The sequence below is a fragment of the Podarcis erhardii genome (assembly GCF_964252035.2).
Source record: "Podarcis erhardii genome assembly, chromosome: 9".
In the NCBI taxonomy this organism is placed as follows: Eukaryota; Metazoa; Chordata; class Lepidosauria; order Squamata; family Lacertidae; genus Podarcis; species Podarcis erhardii.
Window position 1 is genome coordinate 50,652,694 of NC_138512.1, and position 20,571 is coordinate 50,673,264.

Below are 20,571 nucleotides of genomic sequence, written 5' to 3' on the forward strand. Positions count from 1 at the left end.
TCCCTACATAGATAAAAAAAAAACCAGGGGGGATGGTTGGTTTCTGCAACTTTAGATCAACCAGAAGCATTTCTGCTATTTAAATCTCTTTGGAAGCATGGCTGAAAGGCAATGAATTATTATAAGTTATTTAAACAAATGCACACTGTTGGGTCATGCATCTGCTTTCCATGGAAAATGTGTGCCCAATTAGCAGACAAAAATATGCCCATCCCTTCTCAGGCTGTTGTTTCCCTATTGTTGGTTTTGTTGCCATGTGTACAAATATACACCCCTCATGCATTAAAATGAGATTTTTATGCTCAGTTTTTGTGGGCTTCCCATAGACCTCTGGCTGGCCACTGTGAGAAGAGACTGCTTGGTTAGCTGGGTCTTTGGACTGATCCTGCAGGGCTTTTTGTCTTCTTAATGTTTTGCATGTTCCCTCAGGATCATTTGATTTCATTCATGAGCCAATCTGCTAAATAACTTCCGTATTGTTCATTGAGCAACTTATGAATGAGCATCTGTCAGATTATCTTGGTACTTTTACAGCACAAGCCTATATGCATTTACTCGGAAATAAGCCCCATTGAATTCAGTGGCCATTCTCCCAAGCAAGCAGGACCGCCTGCAGCTTTGATATGATAATTTAATTCACTTTGGTTCCTGTGTTTTTAATTGTTTTTCATAAATGAAACTATGAATTGCCTGAACTCCAGTACTGGCACACTTGTTCAAAACAAGGCTAAAGGACAGGACAAAAGTACTGAAACCTCGAGAGAAGCTTTCCCTGGTGGAAATACTGCATTTCCTTTGTTCCTTATGTGTTCTATAAATACTTCATATGCTAGTTAAAGCCCTGTTATTGCTGGCCGGTTGCCTACTACTCTCTTGTTTAATTCTAACCCCCCCCCCTTGTGGGTTACAGATAACTTGAAATATACAGAGATTTTACATTCTATATTTAGGCTCTCTTAATAGGCACCACATGAAGATTAGGAATGTGAGCTAGTTGTGGGGGGAACAGAATGGGGAAAGTTTGAAGAGGGTTTCAAAATTGCCCAAGCTAAGAGATTCAGCTGGGAGAGCCTACATTAATTGGAACATCTTTGTGATAAGTCACAGGGACAGCTTGAAATGAATGGCAGAAACATCAATCATACCTGCTGTTTACTCTGAAAGGAAGGGAGCCACGGAGGTCCAAGAAAATCACCACAGGGCTGATCAGAGGCTGTCGCTGGGAAACATTTGTCGCCGTCATTTCAGCAATTCTGAGGATCAATAACCAACTGGAAGAGGCGAGTCTTTTTCATCTTCATTTGAGCAAGGCAAGCAATTACACATCTATAGGCTGCCATCCATCTCCACAGCACAAATGTGCACGGTCCTGTCGGGCATGGTTCCCATGCAGCTTTCTTTGCTTCAACAGGGGCTGCTTAGGAGAGGCAGTCGGCTGATGGTGGCACTCGCAGTCAGTCACCCACCAACTCCTTCTACAAACAAAAATGTGACTTCATAAGGTGACATTTAGAAAAGCACTGTAAAAAAAACAAAAACATATTTGGAAGGTAGGAAAGATGAATAGCAGCTGACAGCCAACTTGCAGGAAGAGACTGGGGCAGCAAACAAATCTGGGAATCTAAGCAGCCAATAGTTATTTACTTATTTTTATTGTCACTCTTACATTTCATCTTTTCTTTTCCACTTGGAAAATGAAACCCACAAATGTTTCCTTATGACTCTTTCCTTTGTTTTCCCAATGACTCCAGTGGTGGTGGGGGTGCAGAGTTTTCATTCAGTGTGGCAAATCAAAATAAGGATCAAACTAGATGTTTACTAGGTTCCATCCCAGCCGCTCTCAAGATGGCGGAGCCTCCTTCGTCCAGCTTCAAGTACAAGCCCGCACCCCTGTTCCCGCTGCCACCACAGCTGCACCCGGCCACTTATGATGTGTCACTGGAGAAGCGCACTACCAAGGCCGAGCTCATGGCCATCCGCTCCCGCCTCAAGCGCCACTACCTGCTGGAGCTCAGCAATCCCCAGCAAACCAGCATCAATGACCCTGCTGTCACTCATTGGGTTTATGCCCGAATGTACAATGCCTATCCTAATTTCCGTGTCACCCCCAAAACTTCACTACTGGGAGCTGCTTTTAGACTAGAGCCCATTTTTTCTGGTGGTGTATCTTCAAAACAGACAGGGATAGAAAAGAAAAGCTCATACAGGAAGGCAAGTATGAGCGATTGTTCCCTATGTTCTATTAAGTGTCCTGTACCTGCTGAAGGGTACTCCATCTCTAACCTATTTCAAAATAAAGCTCAGTTGGGAGAATGGGACGGACTAGGTTTTTACTAGTTACATAGCATATATTAGTTTTTTAAAAAAATTAAAAATACCGTATTTTTCGCTCTATAAAACGCACCAGACCACAAGAGGAGGTTATTTAGTTTTGGGAGGAGGAAACAAGAAAAAAATATTCTGAATCTCAGAAGCCAGAACAGCAAGAGGGATCGCTGTGCAGTGAGAGCAGCAATCCCTCTTGCTATTCTGGCTTCTGGGTTAGCTGCGCAGCCTGCATTCGCTCCATAAGATGCACACACATTTCACCTTACTTTTTAGGAGGGAAAAAGTGAGTCTTATAGAGCAAAAAATACAGTAGTTACAGGCATGGGGTTGGTGATCCTTATCAGTGCTGCAGAAGCAAGGCTTGCCTCTTGATTCTCCCAGTGTGACTGGAAAGGGGATTTACACACACACACACACACACACACACACTTTCAGCTAGGACCTGGGGGGAAGCCCCCATTGTCACTGGCATATAAATTGTAGCTATTAAAACAAAGCCTCTTTGACTTCTTGAGAACACTGACATTTTGGACTTGGAAGGGTTCAATAATGCTTTTGGGTGGCATGCATATTTGTGGTACGACAAGGTAAAAGCTAATCGAGTATTCAAAAACCATATTGTCAGGAAAGCTGTGTTTAATGTCTGGACAAGATATAAAGACCTATTGGAAAACAAGACCCCATTTGGTTATCACCTATGGAGGCTAAGGCTTTGAAAAAACTCAATATGGAGGCCAAATGGCCGAAATATTGGGAGATACTAGAACAAGATCGAGACACATTGAGATTGCAGAGTTTTGAGAAACTAAAAGATAAAGTGCGAGATTGGTTACACTATTATCAAATTAGAGAGGCCTTTAACTTGGATAAAAAAATAGGCTTCCAGGTGGAAAAATCGAAATTAGAAACAGAATTGTTAGAAACTAAAACTAAGATACTTTCGAGAATGTACAACTTGCTGCTAAAATGGAACACTCAGGAGGAAACAGTCAAATCAGCTATGATTAAATGGGCACAGGACATTGGTCATAACATTATGTTTGCTGACTGGGAAAAGTTGTGGACCACTGATATGAAGTTTACGGCATGTAATGCCTTAAGAGAAAATATTATGAAAATGATCTATAGGTGGTACATGACCCCAGTCAAGCTTGCAAAAATTTATCACCTGCCTGATAACAAATGTTGGAAATGTAAAGAAACTGAGGGAACATTCTTTCACCTTTGGTGGACGTGCCCAAGGGTTAAGGCCTTCTGGGAAATGATCTATAATGAACTAAAAAAAACCACTTCCGGGATAGCGCGAACGGGTAATGGCGGATTCCCTCCGAGCTCTGGAGGGAATCGGCTCCGCTAAGGACGGGTCTTGCCGTGCCGGCGACACGGGGACCCTCAGAAACCGCAGGCGCTGAAGCCTGCGGACATGGAGACTCGGTGGGCACCTTAAGCGCCCTCCCCGACCCGCGAAGAGCCTTTTTAAAGGCTACGGAGGGGACCGGAGAGTGGCGTGGAGCTGAGAGTTGATCGCTGCCTTGGCGGAGCGAAGCCGCGAGCCATGACCGGAGAGCGCTATCTTTCTTCCTGAAATTTGGACTGAAAAAACAACTCGTGAGTAGAAGGAAATTTTGGCACTAAAAGTTTTATCATTGAATTTGAGTACGAGCGGGGGATGTGTTAAAAAGGAAGTCCACACTCCCCCCCCCCACCAAAAGACTTAAAGTAAGGAGAGGAGCACTAAGTCGGAAAGACTCTGGTGTTGAAAGGAGAAAGAACACTTTCATAAATTGGTTGAAAAAGTTACTTGTGCTGGAGTGAAGAGAGGGGAATCCCAGAGGTTTTGCTTTTGGCGGACCCCCCCCCCGAACCCGGGCAGTGCCCTGCTTGGGAACCCGAGAGAAAAAACAAGGTGTTTGACAGCTGTCAAAAGAGCTGTCAAACGGACGTCAGCTTGGAAATTGAGTTAAAACTGTGTTATAACTATATTGTTGGGACTAAAAGTGTTACATTAAATTGACTGGAAACAAACTAATTCTGAATAACAAAGTAACGAACTGTTGGAAAAGAACTATGATGGAAATCCCCCTGGAGGGAACTAAAGACATTGCAATGGCTGCGGAAGGAAAACTACTGGCAGAGATAAAAAAAATGTTTTCCCTGGTGGGAGCTCTGCAAGAGCAGAGCTTAGCCATGAGAGAACAACTGATGACCTTCAATCTTAAACTAAACAACTCTGTTGGTGGAGCTAACCGGATGGAAAAAGAATCTGCAGCTGCAGAAAAAGAGACAACTTCAGAACTGGGGGAAAAAGAAGAAAAAGAAGAAGGAGTTCAGGAGGAAGAGAGCAATCAAATATCTGTAACTTTTGGGAGGAAAAGAAGTGAAAAAGACAACCAATGGATCACAAATCTGCAAAGAGAGAGAAAGATGGAAGTCCCTGGAACAACTGAAACATTAAGCTACGAAAGAACGAATAAGTATGATGGAGACTTCTTCTTTAAGCTGCAACATGGGAGATTTGTTGATCCTGGACAAAGACTGTTTTTGTTTGAAAAATATGAGGAACTGGTGACAGAATTCCTTCGAGAAGAGAAGATCAATAAAAAGGACTATAAACAAAACTGCTGGAGAGTGATTAACGGGGGCCTAAGGGCCTCTGATGTGAGAAATCCGGGTTAAATCTGTTTTTTTTTTCTTTTGGATATTAATGTGGGAAGGGGCAAACACCGGGACAGAGGGGGAGGGGAGTGTAGAGTGGTAAAAGTCTGGGGTTTAGAATAGAAATATTATTGTTTTTTGATTTAATATAAAGAGCAAGGAATTTATGGGAGAGAAATTAGGCCGACCTTAGAGAAACAACTTAATATGTATAATGGGATTTAAAGTAAAAATGGATAAAGGATAAATTATAAGAAAAGATATGAATAATATTTAAGAGATTTGAACAAATAACTTGCTGAGATATTTAATGAAATGGGAAGGTGGCTGGGGGGGGTGGGGGGAAGTCACTGAAAGAGGGTAATGATTGTAAGGGTATGAAACTACAGATATTCTGTTTTGTGTTTTGTGTTTATGATATATGTTTGTGTTTGTTTAAAAAAATTTTGAAAATCCAATAAAAATATTTAATAAAAAAAAAATATAATGAACTAAAAAAGGTACTTAAGTTTACCTTTCCCAAGAAACCAGAGGCCTTCCTTTTGGGCATCGTCGGCCAATTGGTGCCAAAGAAAGATAGAACATTCTTTATGTATGCAACAACAGCAGCAAGAATACTCATCGCAAAGTACTGGAAGACACAAGATTTGCCCACTCTGGAAGAATGGAGGATGCAACTGATGGACTATATGGAATTGGCAGAAATGACTGGCAGAATCCGAGACCTGGGAGAAGAGTCGGTGGAAGAGGAATGGAAGAAGTTCAAAGAATACTTACAAAAACATTGTAAAATGTTTGAATGTTAAAATGATGTTGGATATAAAGATAACATGGCAACAGGGACATGGTAAAAAGAAAAATGCAAGAATATTTCAAAGAAAAGGGTGTAAAGGCTGAGTAATATTATGTCGAAATTAAATAAAATGACATAAGGGATTAAGTTATAAAGAACATACAAGAATGTATTTAAAAAGAAAGGGGAAATTAGAAGACATAATAGGTTGGAAATGTACAATACTGATTAAGATTTGAAAGAGGGTAAGGAGCTGCTAAATTTGATTGTGTAAAGGGGAATGCAGGAAAGGGAGACGTGAGGAAGTCGGGAAAGAGGGTTATAAAGATAAGAACTTAAAAACTAATTTTTCTTTATTCTCTGTTCTTTTTTATTTATTTTTTGCTACATGTTTTTATACTGTGTTTTTTATTATGTTGTTTTTTTATTGTATTTCTTTGTTGTTTGGTTTGATTGCAACATCTGTTTCATTATATAAAATCAAAATAAATATCTTTTAAAAAATAAAAATAAAACAAAGCCTCTTTGCAGCAGCTGCCACCCATCCAGAAACAGAATACTCCAGACTCTTGCAAGAGAAGCATATATAGGATCCTGGGCTAAATTATACACCCACAGTTTAGTCTTTTAAGAATCAAACCTCTTCTTCCTGAGGTTCGTGAGAGATCAAGAAACAAAAGGAATATTTTCCCAAGGCCCCAGAGATGACTGAATGCAGACAACCAAAACAGTAATTTCCCCAGCAACATGCCTCAGAAAGGGAGGAGACACTGGGCTTCAAACCTGAGCATGATTTATTTCCAGTAAGTTACATTAAAACCTATGGGCCATTCTTCAAGTAAATGTATTCAGTATTTCAGAATGCATTGAGCAGTCCACTAGCCAAACCAAGGCTATGAGGGAATGCACAAGTTTGCAGGTAGTCACAGTAAAAATTGCAACCACCAGCCAGCTGTTGGTCACTTGGGAGCCCTGCGCAGGTGGGACAACCAACCTGCCAACCCTGTTGAGTCATGATGATGTAATGCACTTGAAAGGTGAGTTTTCCCACCTGCCTGTCAAAGTTGGCCTACAGGGCGAAGCCAAAAAAGTTCCCCAATCCCGTGCTAACACATCCTAAAAAGATGTTGCAATTGGACAGTTCTACCAAGTAGTTTTTGTAAAAAGAGACTAGAATCCTGAGATCCATAGGCAGAACCAGGTACAAAACCATGGAATACATATACAGAAATACACAAAGAAGTAATGAGCAGTGTACCTCTGAGCACAGGAATTTGTTATCAGTACCAGAACCAGGCTCACAAGTCCTTTTGCACTCAAGCCTTCTTTTTCAGCAACCTATTCTTTTTTAGGGGAAAAGAGAATCTTCCAATATTGTCAAACAAATGGAAGCCAGATATCAACCAGTAGACCCCAGTCTACTTTCAGCCCAGTCCTGATCTACAATGTTTAAAAATACTGCTATTGAAAGAGACAATTTCGCTGTCACTCTGTTCCAAACTGGATGCTTTTCAAAAATACTTGCTACAAAGTTTTGTGCATGTGTTTGTGTACTTCCTTCTTCTATAGGAGGCCTGATACCAGAACCCCTGGTGGATATTTCCTAAACGGTTTCTCTAATCCAGTTCTAGGCATATTCTGTAGACTGAGAGAATGGGATTTTCCAAGATCAGCAGATTTTTTTTAAAAAAGTGAGGGGGATTTAACTGAAAGATTCAATCCTCTTTAAAACATGAAACCCTACACCAGATAGACACTAATTCCAATTTGTAACAAAACCAGGAGAAAAGAAGGGAAACTCCAGTGGTTATGTATAAGACTCAGTGTGAGCCAGACAACTTAATAACACCACTTATTAGAACAGCCTTAAAGGTAATCCCATTAAAGCTATCCAGCAGAACATGAATACGTCTCTGAAATCTGTCTTAGAAGCAGACGGGATTACTAAAATGGAATGTGGTGGCTTCATAATAAACCTCATCCCCAGATTTACTCCTGAAATTTGTATCTTGTGAGAACGCTTGATAGATGAAACAGAATTATCATCTGGGCACAAAGTGGGGTGTGGGAGTCATTAAACAATTGTTTTCATTTTGAGTAAAGCTCAACAAGAAGCCCATTCACGTTGGCACAAGCTCCTTTCCCAGACTGTGCAACAATCATTGAGTCAAGCAACTTTTCTGGATTTCCTGGTCAACCTGTTCAATTCTCTCAGGAGTTAGCACTGGGGTCGATTGCTCTTTTAGGAGTGGGAATATAGGCTTACATTAATGTAAAGAAATTCTGCAATGTACAGAAAAAGAGCCCCGCTGGGTCAGGTCCATCTAGTTCGGCATCCTGTTTGTTTTTGTTTTTCTGTTAATATCTATATTTATTTATACTTGCCCAAAGATATACAAATGTTCATAACCAATACAAAGTATCTTTTAAAAATACACCAAAGTAAAAGAAATAGTTCTAAATTCGAATCTAAAAAGGAATGGGGGAGCAGAGAGAGAAAAGGGAAAAGCAGAAAGGAAGGAAGGAAGGGGGGAAGAAAGGAGGGGGGGGAGAGAAAATGAAAAAGATTAAAAGACTTCTGGTTCTCTGTCCTGCATCTAAATGTGGTATTCATCCATTAACATTCAGCTATTCTATTTTCTATTAGCCAATATTTTTTCAGTCTTCAAATTTTGACCATTACATGTTCATTTTCTCCTTGCCCATAGGAAATCCACAAGTTGACTTGGGCTCCACAACATGCCCTTTGTCATTCGTTCATGATTATTTGTGCTCATAATGGCATTGGGGCAGTTATATGCAGCACTGCTTAAATTCCTGCTTGCGCCTGCAAGAGTTTTGGGGCGGCCATATGGCTTCATTTCCAGTTGGTGCATGTCCTGTGGTTCCCTGCTGAAATCCTATAAATTTTCCTGCCACACATTTTCCAGCAGAAGACGGCTTGCCCTGCTTTTAGTGAAATATAGCACAAAAGTGATGTGGCAAAAATAGGATAGCACTGAGGAAGCAGCACAGAGCTAATAAAGCAGAATGGCATGTGGGCAGCCCAGTATATAATCTCCACCAATGCATTATTATAATGATATGTTGCAGAAAACACCTGCAAGAAAACCACCAGTCTGAAAAGGCTCAAAGAGACATGTTGACTCTGAACCTGAAAGTATGATATGCTAATGTTTTAATGAATCCATTCCAAAGCCCATTCTATCCCATGTCCTTCTGAATCTGCATTTTAAAAAGAATGTGTCTGAAAATTTGCACTTAAATATTATTTTATCATGAAATATGTATAAAAACAACACAACAATAATTGTATTAATTATATGCTGCCAACGTGACTGGTATCTTAGTTGATTAATTTCTAACTATATTTTATCTTAAAATACCAAGACAATCTTAATATACACATTTTATGACCCATTTTGGAATTCTTTTTCAGCCAAGTACTGGGTGGCAAAATGCAGGAAAGTGAAATATCCGGCAGATAATTACATTCTGATCAGTGTAGTAGTAGCCTGGGAGGTGCAAATTAGTTGAGTTTTCTTAAAAATGCAGACTGAATGAAATTCTCCTCCATCTCTCATATATATATATATATATATAAAGCCTTCATGACTAGTAGTCTTTGATAGCCTAATTCTCCATGAATTTCTCTAATCCCCTATAACCTCCAACAGCTTGAGACTGGCATCTGGATTCACTCAGGGATGAATCATATGACCTTTGTAGTACAGCAGTGTCCTAAAGCTACTTCCACATTATAAATATAACCTGGTTTGAAACTGTTTTCATTGCCATGCCCTGCGGTAAGGAACCCTGCTGCTAACCACGATTTTTGCTGGGTCAGGAAAATTCTCTATTGGGGCTCTTTCCACAAGCAGCACCAAACCAAATCCAAGGTCACAGGGGAATAGTCCATGCCATGACTCCTTTCCATACTTTGGTTTTCCTGGAACGGAAGAGAGGACAGCTTCTGTCCTCAACCGAGAGACCAAGGTCCACTGGGAAGCTGCAGGCAGGAGAAACCAACTGCAAGGGGGAGACCACCTTGGCCCTGTCAATCAGCCAAAGAAGAAACAGCTGGCTGTGGGCATGGGGAGGCTTTCTTCCCCCTGTCCAGCTACAAATAAGACTCAGCTTTGTTGTTGTTGTTTAGTCGTTTAGTCGTGTCCGACTCTTCGTGACCCCATGGACCAGAGCACGCCAGGCACTCCTGTCTTCAGCTACAAATGACAATTGCCCTGGGGCTAATGAGGACAACCTCTGGCCCCTCTTATTGGCCAGAGGTCTAATGGGGGTGGGGAGAGGAGAAATGTTGGTTTGATGTGAATGATTTTTGGACTGGGGGAGGTTGAGGTTTTGTTTATTTGTTAATTAATGGGTCTGATTATTGCTTTGTTTACCATTTGAATATTTTTAACGGATATTATGTTATATGAAGTATTATAAGATCCCCCTACTATTTTCTCTCAGGTATTATGTGGTATATATCTTTTTTGCTCTTGGAGACCTTTGAGTGACAAGCGACTAATAAGCCTAATAAATGAAAAGTAAATGAAGAACATATTGGCAAAGGAGGAGAACTGTAGTTCCATGGGAAGAAAATGCCCGTTCCCAAGATTCTTTGGGAGAAACCATGTATTTGAACTTGAAGGGTGGGAAAGGCTGAGGCTACCTCCAGACAACCAATTTATTGAGCATAGATTGGTTCGCACAAAGTTTGCAGGGAGAGCTTAGAGGATGTATTATTTATTATATTTCGTAATGATTTGTCTGCAGGGAGGTTGTATGACGTTGCATCAAACTATTGTTATCCCATATTTTCCAGTGCAAATTCATCGCCCCCCAAAAATCACAATCTGTAGAGCATGCAGGTCTATCTGCATCTTCTCAGGACGCATCTCACACACCAACTGTTTACCCTCATCCAGGATCCCATTGCTGGGCACAGGCTTTATATACAGTACAGTGGTACCTCGGGTTAAGAACTTAATTCGTTCTGGAGGTCCGTTCTTAACCTGAAACTGTTCTTAACCTGAGGTACCAGTTTAGCTAATGGGGCCTCCCGCTGCCGCCATGCGATTTCTGTTCTCATCCTGAAGCAAAGTTCTTAACCCAAGGTACTATTTCTGGGTTACTGGAGTCTGTAACCTGAAGCGTCTGTAACCGGAGGTACCACTCTAATTGAGGAGGTTGTGGGGAAAAGCCATCTCAGTCTCAAATTAGGTGAATCTCAAATGAGCAGCCACCTTCTATGAAAGGCTCTTTGATCCAATGGAATGTTCCATTAGCTGAACAGGGAGGCGGGGCGGGGGGGAGGTGCCGATTCCCCCTCCCCTCTTTAATCCTCTGAGCCACCTCCCATACTATTCTGGAGGGTCTTTGACTCTCTGCAACAGGTTTTGGAGATTGAGGTTGGGGGGGGGCATAGCTGCTAACAAAAACTGCTTCCTTCCCCCATCTCACTGATAAAAGCCTTTGCTGCATCAAAGAACTTCCTGTCAGTGGCTAGGATACCGTTGGATACAGCCCTGTGAACAGATTCTCCCTTTCTGGGTACTTGTGTGTGATTTTAAGATCAACTGCAGAAGGACTTTTGAGGACTTGGAAGCGCTCTGTGTGTGTGTACATCACAGGCAGAGCAGCATTGAGTGTAGATTTAGATTTAATAATAAAGCTGGGTATGGCAACAGCTTCAGACTTACCTAAGGATATAACTCCAATCACACTCAAAAGATTGCTATCCCATAAACATGTCAGAAACAAAATACAGTACTGCAGTGCGCCGTATAATTTCACACGGAGACAGTAAATTCGGTAGTTCAGTAGCCCCTGGCTGAACCAGGCAAGGCTTTGTAAGCTACGGATCATAAAAGGACAGAGCAGAGAATCTGGCCCAAGCCTGTAGCCACTGCACACACTATTGCGAGGTCAATAAGAGTTCATGGTACAGCACATCTGTCATCATAGATCCTAAATTACCTTTCAGTGCTAACCAATGACTGCATGGCTTAACAGGCAGAATGTTTACTTTTGTTTCAGGAGAGGACTTCATTAACAGTAATAGGATTTTTGCCTATTTTAATCCTAATAGGTAAACATACAACAGTTAAATCAAACCAAGCCGTTAAATTATATTGTAGCTGACTTGGAGAAGACAGATTTTAACAATGAGAAGTGAGAAAAAATGCCTCCTAAAATGGAAAATATGAAAAGAAGTTTGGCAGTTTAAATGTGATTATATTAAATGTGATGTTTGCCTGAGGCAATGGGGGGAGGCAGTAAAAAATAATGATTGCATGTGTTTATTTTATTATTTATTTTATTATTTCAATTTCTAGCCAATCCTTCATTGGATATGGAACATTGTGATTATGGAGAGGTGGGGACCATGAATAGCATAATCTGAAATTCAGGCAGGGACAATCAACACCAGACTCTGGTTTTGTATGGTTGGCACTCTTTTATGTCTTATATGGGAGTAAAGCTTTCCCTTAACAACCACCTGCTCAAGCCTGGAATATTAGGAACTACACCTGTCATATGCTTCACTTCCTTCTTGTGCGGAATCAAATTTCTCCCCCATCCCTAACAGTGAGGAAGCCCAAACACTGTTTCCTGGAGTCTACACCAGTGATAGGAAGCCCATGATGCTCGAAGAATTTCTGTCTGGCCCTCAAAACTCTTCAAATTTCCTTCAAATTTCCTGGTAACAACCAAGGCTGGAGAGGGCAAGTATGATCCTTATTCAACCATTGGTTCCTATGGTTGCTGACCCAAATTGTTTCTCCACATGGTGTGAGATATTTCTTAAGTAGGTTCATTGGGAGTGTGTGCTGCCGTTGCCCCTGTTTTCTGAGTTCCACACCCACCAACATATATGAAACTAAATATTTCAAAATGTGCCAACCCCTTGCCAACCAACCTTGACTAAATTGGGCCTGAAAATCCGAGAAGTATGTTGCATTTTCATAATGCGTTCCAGCTGCAGAGGCTTCTGGTTTCAGGGATTCCTGTTTCTACTGTGACTGCTATTTGTGAAATAGTTATCATTTCCCCTTTATTATAAGCATTGTTGTTGTTTAATCGTTTAGTCGTGTCCAACTCTTCGTGACCCCATGGACCAGAGCACGCCAGGCACTCCTGTCTTCCACTGCCTCCCGCAGTTTGGTTAAACTCATCCTGGTAGCTTTGAGAAGACTGTCCAACCATCTTGTCCTCTGTCATCCCCTTCTCCTTGTGCCCTTAATCTTTCCAAACATCAGGGTCTTTCCCAGGGAGTCTTCTCTTCTCATGAGGTGGCCAAAGTACTGGAGCCTCAGCTTCACAATCTGTCCTTCCAGTGAGCACTCAGGGCTGATTTCCTTAAGAATGGATACGTTTGATCTTCTTGCAGTCCATGGGACTCTCAAGAGTCTCCTCCAGCACCAGAATTCAAAAGCATCAATTCTTCGGCGATCAGCCTTCTTTATGCTCCAGCTCTCACTTCCATACATCACTACTGGGAAAACTATAGCTTTAACTATACGGGCTTTATTATAACCATTAGATTACTCATTTATTTATTTTCAGATAATTATCAGTGATCCCCTTTGTCCCCAAATTCTAGTCACAGAAGAAGGAACCCAGCATTTTCATCAGTGTAACATTTGTTTGGCTACTCTTTGATTTGCTCTTCACAGCTCAGGCATTTACAATGAGGATGGATACACTTGAAAAATCACTAAGTATACATTCTGTGTTTTCCAGTTGTGCCCCATTAAAATTCCCCCTGTCCTCTGTCCCTGTGGTCATTGAATCGTTTCTCCAATGATTCATGCATGGATTTCTAAAAAGGCTTTGACATGACTGAAATTCCCATCTCTCCCATTCATTTGTCACTACAGGCAATTCAGATGCAAGACTAAATCAAGATGCGGTCCTGACCACTCTTGATGGAGAATAAACCCCATTGAACACAGCTGGGATTTACTACTGACTAAGCAGATTTAGGATTCTGCTGCCCATCAGGACTATCAACACTAGGTGAGTCATTTGACAACACAAAATCTAAACAATTTGTGAATTGACTTAGCTCAAAGAAACAAAGAAAATGTCCATTTTCATCAGCCCCCAATCATGCTCTGAAATCCATATTTGAATTGGGAATACTATCAAATTCATATTTAAATTGGGGCTACAGTAGCACCTCAGCTTATGTTACCCTCAGGTAACGTAAACTTCGGGTTGCGAAAGTGGCAAACCTGGAAGTGTTTCACTGTGTGCGCATGCGCAGAAGCGCTCTTCCGTGCCACACGCATGTGCAGAAGCGGTCCCTACAGTTGCGGAAACCTTGGGATCTGACCAGAGCTCCTGAATGGATCATGTCTGCAACTGGAGGTACCATTGTACTATTGGGAAATAAACAACTATCCAACTTTTAGAAGACATCTGAAGGAAGTCCTATTTAGGGAAGTTTTTAATGTCTGAAGTTTTGTTCTGTTGAAAGCTGCCTGGAGTGGCTGGGGAAACCCAGCCAGATGGGTGGGGTTGTTGTTGTTTAGTCATTTAGTTGTGTCCGACTCCTCGTGACCCCATGGACCAGAGCATGCCAGGCACTCCTGTCTTCCACTGCCTCCCGCAGCTTGGTTAAACTCATGTTCGTAGCTTCGAGAACACCGTCCAACCATCTCGTCCTCTGTCGTCCCCTTCTCCTTGTGCCCTCAATCTTTCCCAACATCAGGGTCTTTTCCAGGGAGTCTTCTCTTCTCATGAGGTGGCCAAAGTATTGGAGCATCAGCTTCAGGATCTGTCCTTCCAGTGGATGGGCGTGGTATGTATGTATGTATGTATGTATGTATGTATGAGTAAATAAATAAATAAATAAATAAATAAATAAATAAATAGTTGTTATCTCTTTCAAGACTTTCTTTCTTTCTAAATACCCAGTATAGGGAAATTTATTTATTTATTACATTTGTATCCAGTGGTGGAGCGTGGGGGTGGGGCAAGGGACGAAGAACAAATGGAGCCCACCATACCCGCCGAGCCCACCCCCCCTGCTGCAGGAGCTACACCAGTCCCAAGTGGCATGGCTGTTGCACCCTCCTCATGCACATATAAACATGTTACATAAAACAGGTGTCATATGAAAGGTGATGCCAGCACACAGCAGAGCCAACTTAAATAAAATATGGAGGGGCAGGTAAGCCTTGCCCTGAATAATCAATCACAATAAATGGCAATGTCCCAACAACTTTAGGGGAACCTGGCCCCCACAATTATTTGAAGGGGGAGTGAAGTGCCCTCGGCCTTGTCATGGGCCAGGAGCCAGCTTCGCCTGCTGAACAGCAGCCTGAAAGGAGAGAAGGCAGAGTGACTCCACCTGCAGCTGATCAGCCTTCAAGGACTCAGAGGAGAAGGTGCTGATGAGAACCAGCTGGCTTCAGCCTTCTTAAGTAGAGCTTCCAGAAGCAGGCAGATACTTGCTGCTTTCTGCTTCTCTTGGCCCCCTGATCATTGGATTCCCTGCCCCCTGGACCGTCTGCCCACATGGATTGCTGTTTGCCTGACCCTAGGACTGGACCTGATTTTGGATGATGACTCTGCTTCCAGGCAAGTACACCTCAGAGACTCTTCTGGCTGGCCGGCCTCCTACACCACTGAGCCCTGCATGTTGTTGTTCAGCAATGAGACTACAATAGGCCCCTAGGAGTTGGCTCATATACCAGCATATATAGGGGGCAGTCTTAAAAAATACATGCTATTTGGTTTGACTTGGTTGATCATATAGCAAAATTAGAAAATCCCAACAGAAAATCAGCACCATATGCACTTATAAGAAATCAATAAGTCAGTAGGTTTTTTGTCTTCAGAGTACAGCTATATTCTTCAGAATCTAGCTTTTCTGGATATTCTTTATAAAATGTTTTTATGATGCAATAGACACATAATTTCTATTATTATTATGAAACCAGTATTCGTTGGGGTTAATGTGCATGTTGCGAAAAGTGGTCCTGGGGGGAGGATCTGTCCTAGTTGTCTGTACTCATATATAACTTGCTTTATTCAATAATGCTTTATTTGGAAGCGGGGAAAGGGTAATACCATGCTTGTTTAGCTGTGCCAGATTTACATAGGTGACAGGTGCACATCTCCACAGGGAAGTGGTAATAGACGTGTTAGCCAAGCCAGCAGTGTTGGCAGAAGGCCTGGCCACTGTTACAGGCAGAGTGGCAGGAGATACTGAAACAATGCCTAGAGTAGACAGCAAAGGCATAATTAGAAAATTCATGAGGAGGTAGGTAAGACACAAGACCAACTCCCTTGAAACCTCCCACGCAAGCTCAACCTTAATTAAAAATCCCTGTGTAGAGGCTAGCACTGGTGTGTGTGTGTGTGTGTGTGTGTGTGTGTGTGTGTGTGTGTGTTGTGCGGTGTTTTTGTGTGTGAAACAGATCAGCTTCTGACATCAAAGTTCAGTCTTGGCCAACAAGGAGTGGAAATCTCTTGTTGGTTAAATTGCAGATGCTTTTTTACGAGTCGGTTTTACAAGCCAAAAGCAATTTGCTAAAAAGCGCCTGAGCTTCAGACTTGTAACTTTCACGCCTTTCGACAAAGCAGAAGAAGTAACAACAACTGGAAATGTCAAATCCCTGGCAGGGTGGAAAGAATCTACACTGCAAATGCACTCCTAGCACTGATGCATGAAGAAACAGAATCTTCTCACAGCTTCACACTCAATGAAATCGGTTTGAAACATCGCCATTCTTTTTACACCACATATTTTTAAAGCTACCTTTCCCCATATTAGGCATCCAAGTTTTAGAATAATCATTTCCCTTGGAGTAAGAAAATGTTGTGGTACTTGGCCTAAAGCTGATCCAGGGGCATGATCTCAGTATGTGTCTAATACTCGCTTCACATGAGTAGGTGCTAATTGTTCCCATCCACACGGTTTCAATAGTAACACACATTTAGACAGCTAGCTGCAATTCTTCGCACCACCACCAGAAAGTTTTGGGACTGGATGCATACATGCCGTTGATTTTGCTATTGAATATTAGAAGGAATGTGCACTCTGATGCAGAGGACTGTTTTCTTAAAAAGCTTCACAAAACTGATGGCACAAATGTGGAGAGCCGAATTTAGGGTTGGAAAAATGAGAAATGGAGACAAACCAGAATTGTCAGATTTACTCGTCCCTACCTGCCAATCACCTTTAGATCTCCAAAGAGTAGGCAGAGAGGTCTTTACAGCCAACCCGCCCCCCCCCCCTTGGTGCTGAAATGAAGAGGGCTGGGAATACTGACAGAGACAGAGACAGACAGAGACAGAGAGAGCTGTGTACATGGTGTTTGATATACAATGGTACCTCGGTTTTCGAACCTACAGTGGTACCTCGGGTTACATACGCTTCAGGTTACATACGCTTCAGGTTACAGACTCCACTAACCCAGAAATAGAACTTTGCTTCAGGATGAGAACAGAAATCGTGCTCCGGCGGCGCGGCAGCAGCAGGAGGCCCCGTTGGCTAAAGTGGTGCTTCAGGTTAAGAACAGTTTCAGGTTAAGAACAGACCTCCGGAATGAATTAAGTACTTAACCCGAGTTACCACTGTAATCCATTCCAGAAGACCAAAACATTTGAAAACCAAGGCCATTGAGAAAATTGGAAAAAAAACTCAGCAGAAACCGTTTGACTTCCGAGGCGCATTCAAAAACACAAGCAATTACTTCCAGGTTTTCGACGTTCGAAAACCAAAACGTTCAGCTTCCAAGATACTTGAAAACTGAGGTACCACTGTATATGTGTTTGTGACAATGGGCAGGGGAGATAGAAGTACATGCCCCCCCCTTTGTTGCTTCTTTTTTTGGATGGTGGTTCTTTGGTTTTTTTCCTACCCACTTTTTGCCCACTCACCAATGAAGTTGCAATCTGGCCCTCAGAATGAATAGGCCCTCCACTCTGCCATAATTGGATATACCAGTAGCCACTCCTGGGACCTTTTACATGGAAGCCGTTAGTTATGTTGTACATCAAAACCACAGTTTAACAGATTTGCTGCTAGTTCGAAATTTCATATACCTGAAGTGAGATGATCTACAGTGGTACCTCGGGTTAAGAACTTAATTCGTTCTGGAGGTCTGTTCTTAACCTGAAACTGTTCTTAACCTGAAGCACTTTGCTTCAGGATGAGAACAGAAATCGTGCTCCGGCGGCGCGGCAGCAGCGGGAGGCCCCATTAGCTAAAGTGGTGCTTCAGGTTAAGAACAGTTTCAGGTTAAGAACAGACCTCCAGAACAAATTAAGTTCTTAACCCGAGGTACCGCTGTATGCAACTTTTGAAGCACACAGTCACTCAGTGTCGCTCAGTATATGCAAATGTCTGGCTCATCTAAGACTTTATAGAATGTTTATTTTCAATAGTGATGGAACTCACAGGTGAAGAATACTTTCATTTTTACATATCTTTGTTATTTGTAGTGGAAATGCTTGTATGAGTCAATATTTTACTATTCCTTTGGAGCTGTGCTGTACATTTGTCCTTCAGGCATTTTAAAGTTTCCATTTTTTTTTCTTTGTTATTATTATTATTTTATGTTTGCACTTCAGTTCTTTTTATTGATTTGTTATGAATTTTAAGAAACCAACAACTATGGTCTTGCAGGTCAAATGGAGAGACTTGGCCTACAGGCTGGACGATTTCTCACCACCACCATGAATTTAGGCCACAATTATATGCTTGGACCTGGGAGAAATTACCTTCTGATTCTTAATATACTTACATAGAATTGCGTAATATCGGGGCCAAGTCTCAAAGCTGAGAATGGCAAGTCCTAGAAAGGATTTAGACCTGCTAGACCCAGTCCTGTTTCTAGAACCTTTTCTAGTCACTCCCACAGAGTTCCTCCATCTTCTCCACTGCTCTTTATATAATTTCATAAAACATACTCATTCTTTTCCATTTTGTCTGTTCCAAGTGTTACGCATAGTTGGATAAAAGCTCACTTGTTTTGAAACTGAAAGCCTGACCAGATGTGTGGTTCTTTGGTAGCTTGTCTCGCTGACTTCAATGAGACTTACTCCACAGCAACTGTGCCTGTTGTTGTTGTTGCTTAGTCCAGTGTTCCCCAACCTTGGGCCTCCAGCTGTTTTTGGACTACAATTCCCATCATCCTTGACCACTGGTCTTGCTAGCGAGGGATGATGGGAGTTGTAGTCCAAAAGCAGCTGGAGGCCCAAGGTTGGGGAACACTGGTTTAGTCGTGTCCGACTCTTCATGACCCCATGGACCAGAGCACGCCAGGCACTCCTGTCTTCCACTGCCTCCCACAGTTTGGTCAAACTCATGCTGGTAGCTTCGACAACACTGTCCAACCATCTCGTCCTCTGTCGTCCCCTTCTCTTTGTGCCCTCCATCTTTCCCAACATCAGGGTCTTTTCCAGGGAGTCTTCTCTTCTCATGAGGTGGCCAAAGTATAGAAGTGCATTATTAGTCTTAATACCTGCTATTTCCCCAACCACCAGAACCAACCCAACCACCATTGAAGCACAATGGCAATAACATTGATGAAAACTCCAGTGACTACTGGCATGATGATGGGCATATTGGCAACCTGGCAATGGCAGGTGTTGTTTACTGTGAAAGGGGTGCAATAATGTGTACTCTGTGTCTCTGACTATTCTGATATAATACAGCTGAAAGAATACGTACATTATTGATATGCAGGGTGTACTTTCCAAAGTCTCTAGGCACAGATCTTACTATGGTCTTACTATGATACTTAAGGAAGATTAATGGGGACTAGTCACCACCTCATTTGTTTGTAAAAGGAGAGCTGGTTTCATCAAAGGAATTGGCACCATGCTGCATTCTACAGATAATCTGTAACAGCTGCACTTTCAGATAGCTGATATCTTATCCTTCATTTTCAAGATTGTATCTATTTGTCTTCTCATTTTTGTGGTTTCTTTAGATCTCGAGGATCCTAGGTAATTTCTGCCTATAAACCATTTTGTTAATTTCCTTTTTCTGAACATCAGAGATTGTTTATTTCCCTCCCAACGATTACATTCCGTTTTTCTTATGTATGCGCTTTCCACCTTCTCCCCACCCCCTTACGGCAATTTTCTGAGAGATCTTTAAGAGAAAAGAAGAAAAGGCTGCAGCTTTCTAACCTGGTCATGATTTTGCAGGTTAACTCCAAATGTGCGAAATGTACATGGCATTCCTTTCATGTTGAGGCATGCCTTCAGGGACTTCCATCAAGGTTTTTTTGCTCAAATGGTCATACAATGTAAACTAACCAGATTACACCTGTTGTTTCATGATAGATTAAGTTTCTTTTATTGTTTAAACATATTTTATTTTTCATGTTCTATAGTTAGCTATATTGCTTGCATTGTTTCCCCTCAAGCATAAGAGTGATCAACAAACTTGCCAAAAATAATCTCTTCTGGGGAGGGACTTTGAATGCCTTTGTTAATACCTTCGGCATGTGTATATATGACCAAACAAACAGCATTGTGTACTGTCAGGGAACTGCCATCGGAGCCAGAGGGAGAGGGAGGGCTCCAGAGGTATTCCGGAGAGCGTACCGGGAGGGAGAGAAGCAGCCCATCTTCTGGGGAAGGAAATCAGCGTAACACTAGTGGAGAAGGGGGGCAGATGGGGGAATCGGCGAGGTGGCTCCATGACTCCTCGCCGGAGACCAGCGGGGAGAGCATGGGTCCTCCGCTGCCCAGACCCTCCCTGTGCAGAAGGCTTCCATGCAGGGAGAGTAGGCGGAGACTAGGCGTCAAAGAGCTTCTTT

General features: G+C 42.1%; 1 long non-coding RNA gene and 1 pseudogene across 3 annotated transcripts in view; both read left to right on the forward strand.

Annotated features, from left to right (window-relative positions):
• LOC309350451 overlaps positions 1-20,571 on the forward strand; it is a 685,906-nt gene that overhangs the window by 460,946 nt on the left and 204,389 nt on the right. The gene's annotated exons all lie outside the window — the stretch shown is intronic.
• LOC309350366 (NADH dehydrogenase [ubiquinone] 1 beta subcomplex subunit 4 pseudogene) lies at positions 1,824-2,257 on the forward strand (annotated as a pseudogene). Its single transcript has one exon. The product of its transcript is annotated as an NADH dehydrogenase [ubiquinone] 1 beta subcomplex subunit 4 pseudogene (transcript).